Source organism: Sinocyclocheilus rhinocerous, unplaced genomic scaffold (assembly GCF_001515625.1).
Source record: "Sinocyclocheilus rhinocerous isolate Xijiao unplaced genomic scaffold, SAMN03320098_v1.1 scaffold789, whole genome shotgun sequence".
Taxonomy (NCBI): Eukaryota; Metazoa; Chordata; class Actinopteri; order Cypriniformes; family Cyprinidae; genus Sinocyclocheilus; species Sinocyclocheilus rhinocerous.
In genome coordinates, this window is record NW_015667306.1 from 1851857 (window position 1) to 1862309 (window position 10453).

Below are 10453 nucleotides of genomic sequence, written 5' to 3' on the forward strand. Positions count from 1 at the left end.
AAAAATTTTAATTGTTTCTTTGTGTGTGCGTGTGCACTCCATGGATACGCACCATGTCCGAGAGTGTGTGAGAGAGTTGTTCTTATCCAATGAGTGAATAACGTGTTTCTCATTTGTTTCTCTTTCCCTCTTTTGATTATAAAACAATTATGGTCAGGAGTAATGTCAGAATTTCTAGTTCACTTGAACAAGCACTTCACTTCCTACACCGATATAAATGCCAGGGTTGTGTGTCAGTTTAGAATAGAATTTAAAATGCCTTGTAGATTTCAGTTCAATTCCTGGATTGAATTGAAATCAAAATGAAGGCATTCAAGAGCGTGCAGAATTAAAATTTTAATATGAGGACAGTTATTAGCTTTTAAAAAAAAACTATTTAAATATGAAGTCTGCATGTTCTGTGTGTTTCTGTGTAAATGAGCAGAACAGTTTTGTCCACGAAACTTTCTCAATCACGTGTGTTTTCAGCGTCTCACTGCATGAGGACATGAACACATGATATACAAATACAATTTTGTGTCTATGTTTTAATTTAAACAATAACCCTCTTTGTGCAGTACTTTGTTTGTCAAAAAATGAAAGGAATTGTTTGAATTTCATTTGATTTTAATTTGAAAAATTATTTAAATTGTTAAAGTTTGATATATTCTTTTGATTACCACAATTTTTTATATTTAATTTGTATTAAAACACAGAATGAAGAAAAATTAAAACACAGTTTAGGTCACTTTTTTATATTGTAATAAATGTAAAAAAGTTGTATGAATTCAAATGATTAGACATAGTTTTTGATTATTAATTAAAATAAACATTAAAAAAATAAATAAAAACATTAAAACGGAACCCAGAATGATAATGAAATAAAATGAAATGAAAAACATGAATAAAATGAAAAACATGGAATTGGGGGAAAAATTAAATGGATTTCGTAGGGCCCTATCATTCCAATCCAACTCCCTGTGGGGTGTGGTAAATTCAATTCAAATTCACACTCATGAATTGTAAGGGAGCCAATTCTTCAGTTCTAAGTTGTGCACGACCCAGATAAGTGCAACATGTTAATTCGTTTTCGGCTCAAATAGCACGTAAGAACTTGTTGTAGACAACTTGAGTCCTGTAGATCTGACCCCAGGCTAGCCTTCAATTTGACCCCATGCTGGGACAGGTGAGGTCAAAGGTCATGTGATCTGCAAGGACAGAGGTGGGTTGAAGACACAGGGGACAAGGGTTGAGCATGTGCAGCGGAAGTGCCCACAGTGAACTGTCACCCAGGTGATCCTTTAACAGCTCTGAAAGCGTTTGTGTGGTCAAAAGAGGGACAACAATTACCAATTAGCAGCCTCATCTCCACCCCCAAAACAAAAGCCAGCAGGAATGCAACTGCTTAAAAGCTACAAAGAAGAATTAAAGGGAGGGGGGATCGAACATTCCTTCCAGCCGCACACCCTCCAGCTACATCCAGCCACTGTTCGAGGTGCGTCTGTTATTTCTGAGCCGGGCAAAGAGCGAGCAGTGTGCATATTTGTGACGGTGCTGCTCATTTCGAACATAGGAGACATCCCAAACATCTCTCATTCAAAAACAAACAAAGACGTGCCCTTCATGCAGCGAGGACGAGTGGAAAGAGAGAGTGGGAGGGAGGACATGCCCTTTCTGGCCTCGTTTTCTCTCTCTCTGTGTCCTGCCCCCTTCCCCTTTAACACAGGGGTTCCTCATTCAACGCCGGTTAAACGTTTTCACAGCCACACAATGCCAGAGCAAGATGGCAGGTGCGAGAGAGACGGAGAGAGAGCATATGAGAGTGAGAAAAGGAGAAAGACTGAAAAAGCAAGAGAGAGAGAGGAGGTCAGCCCATTTGGCACAGTAATCGCTGTGAGCATATTAACAGAGACCCAGGTGTCTGCGCTTGACCCCCGCATGACGGTTCCATTAACCCTGCAGGCTGGCAGGGAGTGTCCAGTAAAAGGGCGTTCCATTCAGCAGCACTGAGCCGGGTAGGGCCTTGCTCGCCTTCATCACCACCACCACCACCAAAAAGAAGCAAACCCTTCCATTCATATAAACAGCCCCCACTGGACACAAGCATGTTATGAGGGCCACAAGCCACGTTCAAGACCTACAATAAAATACACGCACACTAATACGCATGCACATGCTGCTTTTTTTCTGTACCTAACCAAGTGAGATAAAGACTGGCAGCCTATCTGAGGGGAGGTGGGTGTGAAGGGGAGGGGTGGATGGGGGCTTCAGAGTTGTCATTCAGCTGCTGCCAAAGCACACAGTGCACAACGCCACATTGTGCAGGGATTGTTAGCTGTGCTGGGTGCATCTGCTAGACGATTTACATTTTGTACACAAGCATGTTACTACAACACATTTGTTTGTACACATTGGTGCATGTTGTGTTTTGACGTGCGGTACACATGTGCTCATTTTGCATATGGGACGCGCTCTATCATTTTGAGTCGGAAGTCGCAACGAGTCATTTGATTATGAGAAACAAAACCTTGCCAAAAAGATAGGATTGACACGAATTAAGAATTCATTTCCACCACTTATTTTGTTTATGTTTATTTATTTATTTGGACAAAAAAAAATCTTAGCTTTCAAATTATGTCTATTTAATCACAAAATTCAAACAACAAATTTGACACTCTGTGACAGGTGTGAGATTTTGCTGTATTGCTGCCCCATTTCAAATGGCAACAAGTAGTGCAAGTGAATCGATCTTTGGTCCTCTTTAATGAATGCACATAAGAGGGCATGTTGAACTTATCGAAATTATCGTCTTTCATGTAATTGCCTAGTCAGTGTTTAGCGAAAGACGTCAACAAAATAGCTGTCAGCAACATATCACGACATTACAATTACCTCAGTAAAATCATACAATGTCCATAGTTTGTTAGTTAGTTAAAAAAATATTGATGTCAAATAAACTTTATCGAAAAATTTAATTGTTCAGCATCTTTAAAGGTAAAAAAATAATCTAACAGTTTTATAACAACCACCATTTAAATGATTAGAACTCATATTAATTACATCATTGGCAAGGAAATTTTCCTTTTTCATCCAGTTCATAAAACTTAAAATGTGTTTCTGGATCAAAACGACTCAAAATAATGAAGCAGGTCACATTTGTTAGAGGTTGCTTTACGACACATTTGGATGTTTTAATTATGTTAAACAGAGTTTTTATACATCTAAAGTGAGATTTTGCACTGTTCTAACATGCCTACACAACTGTGCACACTTAACATCCTGAGACTGTGGTCAGACAGACCATCGTTGTATCAATTAGACAACACCAGTCAAATAAAATCTGAACTTGCCTTTGGGTGACTAAGTGATATGTCACTTCCTATTTGCATCTGTAACAATTGTTTATAACCTGGGAACCGAACTGTACCGTTGCCTTACTAGAGAAGACATTTACTGAACACCGCTTTGTCCATGTTGAACATTATGATATTAAATTTTTATTTCAAGCTCTTGTGCATCACTGCAACAGCAATGACTGACTTATTTGTTTACTACTGAATGAATACAGTTCTCTTAGGGCACTGATGTTCAACCTTAATCATGTTCACCTAAGATAACTTCCTTTTTCATAGGCAAATCAAGATATGACATGACCAGGATTTATTTGTAGATATGCCAGCATGACATTTTTGTGGTTAAACTAAGGGAGAGATCAGTATAGAGAAGCCTGAAGCTGGAGACAGACGCTATATTGACACAGAGATGATGGAGAGCGTACACACGCTCCATGACAGCAACACAACGCCTTACTTTAGTTTAGTTGAATCGGCATTTAGGTGTCAAAACAGTGTGAATGTCACTCAGTGGTGCACCACCCAAGCAACAAACACCTCGGAAAGCAGCATATCCTGATCTCAGGTAGATCCAGCCAGGCGGCTTTAGACAACATCTGCTCATCTAGCACCATCTGTACAAATCAGCATAATTCCCATGCTTATGTAAAACCACTTTGATGACATCATCACTCACAGTCACCTGCCCTTTGGGACGTAGCGGGCCTCATCCTTCCTTACATTTTCCACTAATGCCTGGGTATTAACTCAAAGACAAGTAGCTCAACCAGGCTAAATGAACAAACAGAGGTAATCACAGTGGGAACTATATCACACAATTCTTAGTATCAATTCAAACTTCCTGTTTGTTGCTGCCGTGTTTTGAGTTTGAGCTCCGTCAAGTTAATTCTTTGTCGTCTAATTTTTTATCTTAAAATCAATTTTATACACCATCATTTTCGTTTCTATAACGTGTGAATATATCCCCCATCGTATTCTACAACAAAAACAATCAGAGCGCCTTGTTATCACTAGTTTTATTTTGAATAATGTAAATACACAAGTCAGCAAAATATATAACACTGTTGTTTTTGGATATTTTAATAAAAACAATCTTACATATTGTGCCTTTAATAGCGTGCTAATTGGTGTATAAATTAACATTTGACTCATTGTAATGCACTGTGGGCTGACTTGTTAATACCAGGTAGATAAAGAAGCATACTATATATAAGAACCTGAAAAGGAAGTAGAAAAGAGCCTCTTTTGTCTGACTGTCAGAGTTACCAAATATTACAGCCTGTCCTCCTTTCTCGATATTTCTTGCAATATGCCATTCAAAAGTTTGGGGTCAGTAAGATTTTTGAAAAGAAATTAATACTTTTATTCATCAAGGACACATTATGTTGATCAAAAGGGACAGTAAAGATTTTTTCCCTTGTTACAAAAGATTCAATTTTGTTCTGTTCTTTTGAATTTTCTGTCAATCATAGAATCCTGGAAGAAATGTGTTATGTATTTCCACAAAAATAAAATAATAAGAATGTTTCTTGAGTACCAGATCAACACATCAGAATGATTTCTGAAAAACTGTGTGAAAACTCTGAAGACTGGAGTGATGGCTACTGAAAATTCAGCTTTGCCATCACAGGAATAAATTACATTTTAAAATAAATATAATTAAAATAAATTAATTAATTAAAAATAACTGTTATTTAAAATTAAAATAATATTACTGGTTTACTGGTGAGCATAAGAGACCTTTCAAAAACTTAAAAAAATCGAACCGATCCCAAACTTTTTAAAGGTAGTGTATATGTATATGTATATGTATATGAAGGTAATATAAAACGGTCTTGTAAACTTTTTTTCCATACCTTCATCATATTTACAACTTTTCAAATGCCTTATGAATAAATTGGATTGTTTTGCCCTAGTCCCAGACACACTTTTACCTTAAAATATGAAAATGATTTACAAAATAATAATTACATGTCTAAAACAAATTAAACAAAGAGTGAAACAAATATTAACTATTTCATTATTTATTGTGCACAAAAGAGTTACATAAATGTTTACACCAATTATGACACAATATATGCAAAGCTTAGCAGTTGGAACTGCGTGGCACAGCACTGGAATAGCAGAAGAGGAGCTAATTGGTATAACAATTAACATCTGATCTGCTAACAAAAGGTAGATAAAGAAGCATAATTATAAACACTTGGTGTAAGGAAGTAGAAAGAACCTTTTACCCTATATGTTAGATTTATCAAATATTACACTCTGTCCTCCATTCTCTTTTAATATATACAGTGCACTGATTAAATAACTAGATGTTTCACATCCACGTTTCTTGCAGTCACCAGAAGTTGTGTATTGCTCTAATGGGTGGTCTACAGTCCATCCAAAAGCACTCACGATAACACACACACACACATACACATACAAAAGCTTGGAGATGTGTAAAATGCCTCATACATGTCATTTAAAAGCACGAATAGTCCTTGGGGTCTGCACATATTGAAAACCACTCCATTTTCCTGCAAAGGTCGGATGACTCTAGGGTACTCACATAAGGCAGGATGTGTCAAGGTGAAAGTGTTAATAAACTAGACTGTACTGTTTCTCTGAGACTAAGAAACAACACCTGTGTCTCATGGCAACAGAGAAATCATCTGAAGACGTTTAATCAATTCATGTGTTACAAATACAGTGTCATCAAAGGAATCATTCTTCATCAAAGACCCAAGCAAACATTATTTCATACTCTCAGTTTTGGGTGAATGTGCATTAAGCTGTGGAATGTCTTGGTGAAATAAGTGTCAGGCAGTCTCTTTCAAAAACGGCACTGATGAAAACTATTTGTTTATCCAGACTTCTTGCTGTGAAATGTAAATTTTTGTAATTAAATTTCTTATCATGTCATGGAAAGGAAAAAGGATAAAAGTCATGATAATGAACAGGATGTGTATTTATGAGTGTTGGTGTGGGGGCCTCGCTGAATTGCCATCATAGTGAGGGCTGGGCTCCTGCCAGGGCTAATTAGCATGAACAACTTCATATGGTGCCTGTGGCAGGGGCCCCGATAAGAGGGTCCCGCACACGGCCCCATACAAATCCTCTGCCTTATCTCAATCTCCTCAGAACAACCAGATTCAGCCCCATTTCATTCTAATCTTCAGCTTAAACAATAGCGATATTTCATCAGCACTGAAGACAGAAGAAGAGAGTGGGGGAAGGAAAATAGAGGGAAAGATTGAGGGACGACAAGATTTTCCTTTTACTCTCACCTCTTTTATAACACTTTCCATATTCACACGTAGCAAAGTCTTTATTATGCATTTAAGTTCTCTCTTTTTGCGTCACACAATGACGTTCAGATCTAAATGGCTTTGAGATTAATTTAAAGCATCGCTCATCAATTTTGATTAATAGTAGGTGAGCTGTGTTGGGAAAATCGAGTGATTATAATGCTTGAATTATGTTAGGTTCATAGACATGATTCCAAAAAAAAACAAAAAAAAACTCATATGTGAATAGTTTGATTTTAATGTGCAAATGTCCTGTCTTCATCCTCCATCCTGTGTTGTGATTATCAGCCTCACTGATGGGTGAGGATAACCTATAGCTCTCCACAGAATGAGAAATGAAGTTGATTTAATCAGTGGTGCTAAACTGAACCACACACACACACACAGAGACACAGAGAGAGAGAGAGAGAGAGAGAGACAGACACACACCTCCTTAACCCTACTCATCCTGTTAACTCTTCTATCACCCTGGCTCACTCCTCCACCGTCCCCTTTGGAGATCCAGCACACACACACATTTTGCATCATACAGCTTGACCTGGGAAATGGACTGCAATATTTTACTGTAATTTATTTTGTTTTACATCTACAAACATTCATTGCACATAAAGGAGCTCTAGAGCAATATTATAAAATGTGTCATGAACTTATGACAGCATTGTTCCTTGATTGAATAAGACACAAAATCATTTTGATGAATCTACCGTAAAACAAGATTACAAAGAAAGGATCACGTTTGATTGTCTTACAATAATCATCATCATGAAACAAATCTCTACAGCCAGGGATCATTTGCATGGCATGCACAGAAATCAGGCCAATGCGTAATCTCATAAATCACACCTTACAGAACATGTCTGAAACACACCTAGCTTTAGCTGTGTTGTATTTCTTAAATGTAAAGAAACTGCAAAGGCTGACTGTCTTGAGCAAGTCGGGGTAACCTTTTATATAATTAGTAAGAATTTGGTACATTTTGGTGTATTTTATCATGCTCAGTAGTTTCTTAATAATGTTAACATTTCTTTTATTAAATAACTTTGTTGTAATCACTACAATGTGTCATACATTGTATCATTATTTCAGTACCATAAATCTATGAAATATCATGAAAGGAAAGCAAACTTTTCTAAGTAATTGTTAAGTTTTGTAATTGTTTTATATCAAATGTAATTTACAAGAAGATTATATGGAAAGTGTAAAACTGGGCAATATTTAAGTTTTTAAAGATCTTTTTGTTATATGAAGGGTGCATTAAAATTGTTTTGGAAATGTATTTTTGTCTTTTATGCATACATTTTGTTGTCTTAGCTTTGTCCCAGACCCAGACTTTCAGTGTTAAAACACAAAAATCCATCTTTAAAAATATTAATTATTATGTTTAAAATGATCAAAGCAAAGACTGAAGTAAACACAAATCAATTTGATATTTGTGTGAAAATGATTTATATAATTTATTACACAAATTATGACAAAAATTACATAATTGCCCTGTGATAAAGTAAGGGTAGAGATTTGATTGATTTCTAATAGGTGCAGAAATAATTAAGTGTGGTTTAGAGAGAGAATCTTCCTCTACTGTCTGACAGCTTGGGTGTATTTGTTTGTATGTGCTGATGTTCTCATGAATGTTCTCACAAATATGAAGATATAAATAGTTGTTACCTCAGTATAAAAACAATAGAAGTAGAAAGTCCCCAATATGACAGAAAAATGAATGTATGTGTTTGTGTTTTGAGGATGAAGAAAGGGGGTCAGAAAAGGGTATATTCCCAGGACAGCGAGAGAGACACAGACAGTGAGATGAGCCAGCGACCTGACTTACAGTGAAAGCGAGATGAAACCCTCACCTGTCCCTCTGTATCACATCAGGAAAAAGTTCCACACACACTCCTGCCAGGGAAAGGTAGAATATCACACACACACACACACACACACACACACACACACATGCAAGCACACACAGATACAGAGTCCACTCCAGTAAGCAATAGCACACTGCATGAAACACATTATTTCAAGAGTTTGTCTAAATTGCAGAAATATATGGACATTTATCATAAAATTAAATAAATGGCATATGGTTGATTACATTGTTTACCTGAAGTTTTAAGATTAATTGCACATTACTAATATTTGGATTGTGACAAAGATTTCTATAAAGTGCAACTCACTTTCCAGGTAAATGTCAAACGTCCTTTGTTTAGACAGAGCGGCACAGTGTTTATCGATTAATTATTCTGGGTATTAGAAGTAGAACACTGGATTTTAAACAGCTCTGGTTTTATTGCACCTGTAATTAAAATAATGCTGTTTAAATAGTAATATGCAGCTTAGAGAATAAAAGGGAAAGTCATGGTGTGATTCCTCCCCCAAACCCTTTCTGGACTTGCTGGAGAAAATTACAACCTGGCTGCACACTTAATATTTAATCCTTAAGCAAGTATGACAAGCTCTCTTTGTGTCACTCTCCCACTTGCACCCTCCCTCCTGCTACCTCACTCCCTCCTCTCTCTCTCGTCTAACTTGCTTAGCATTAGCAATCACACCATGCTTTGTCATGTGATGAAAATGAGAAGTGAACAATCAGAAAAATAAATTTAACTCGAAAGAAAGAACGAAAGAAAGAAAGAAAGAAAGAATGACATCATCTAATGAAAAGACCTCAGCGTTCCCTCTGTCCTGAAGACAGAGCAAAACAGGATCACTCATTGCCGGAGAGTAATGTCTCGAAGCGCCACGCACACTTCAGACAGAGTTGCATCACTGCGTTTGTTTTGGCAAATTCTAGGTCCCTAACATGTCATTTCAGATCAATAAACATACTCCTGTGTATCTAATCACGGGCGAGACACGTAAACACAAATCATTTTAGATCAGGCGAAAGTTAACACGCCATCATAACATTTCTCAAGTTTGTACAGAGCTTAATATTTAGAGTTAAGATAATAATTTCCTTGTTCCCTTTCAGTCGGTCACTCTCGACGTCACGTCAGTGACCGACGAATCGGGATCTCGCTTAGAGAGATCAATCCACTTTGAGTGTAAACTAAACGAGTCAATGCACATTGGCATGCGATAATTGCATCCAGCTGCCGCTGATCACAGCGTGAGCATAAAAAGGCAGCCGGTGCAACGCATACCAGCTTTTCGCTTCGGAGCTGAGCGACAACATCGTTCTGCTCCTACCAAACTGCTTCGTGTTCGACGAGTCTAGCGCGCTCTACCGTGCTTCGTGTGTTGGCGGACGGCGCTTCAGCAGTGGTTGTTCCTGTGTTGAGTGGGTTGCGCACTTCAGGCTGCACTACCCCATGTCGTGCTGCAAGCGGCCATTTCCCCTCTGCTTCTCAGCACCTAAAAGAGCATTTCCCTGAAAGAGCCTATTTCTCTAAAAGAGCTTACACGGGTGCATCTTTGTAAAGACGACGGTTTGTCTTTTTAAAGATGCCGTTTCACCTATGCGTTTCTGGATGTGTTCGTTACCTGGCACCGGATGATGGTCACGATCGCTGCGTCACGTGTCTGGGCATTAAACACGCTGAGGTGGCGTTCGCGGATGAGTCATGTTCCCATTGCGGGAAGATGACCATCTCGGAGCTGCGGGCCAGGCTCCGTTTCCTCCAGGGGGGTGGAGCTCCGTTGCCTCTGCCGCGATCTAGTGTTCGTCCTGGCGGCAGCCAGGTGAGGACTACTTCGGGCAGTAGCACGTGCGGTCTGAGGGTTACAGTGGTGGCAAACCCCTCAGGAAACCAACCCTCGGGGGACCATCGTTCCTCTAGCGCTTCGCAACCAGTTGAGCCGCCAAAGGAACGCGCTGGGCCCTCTTCA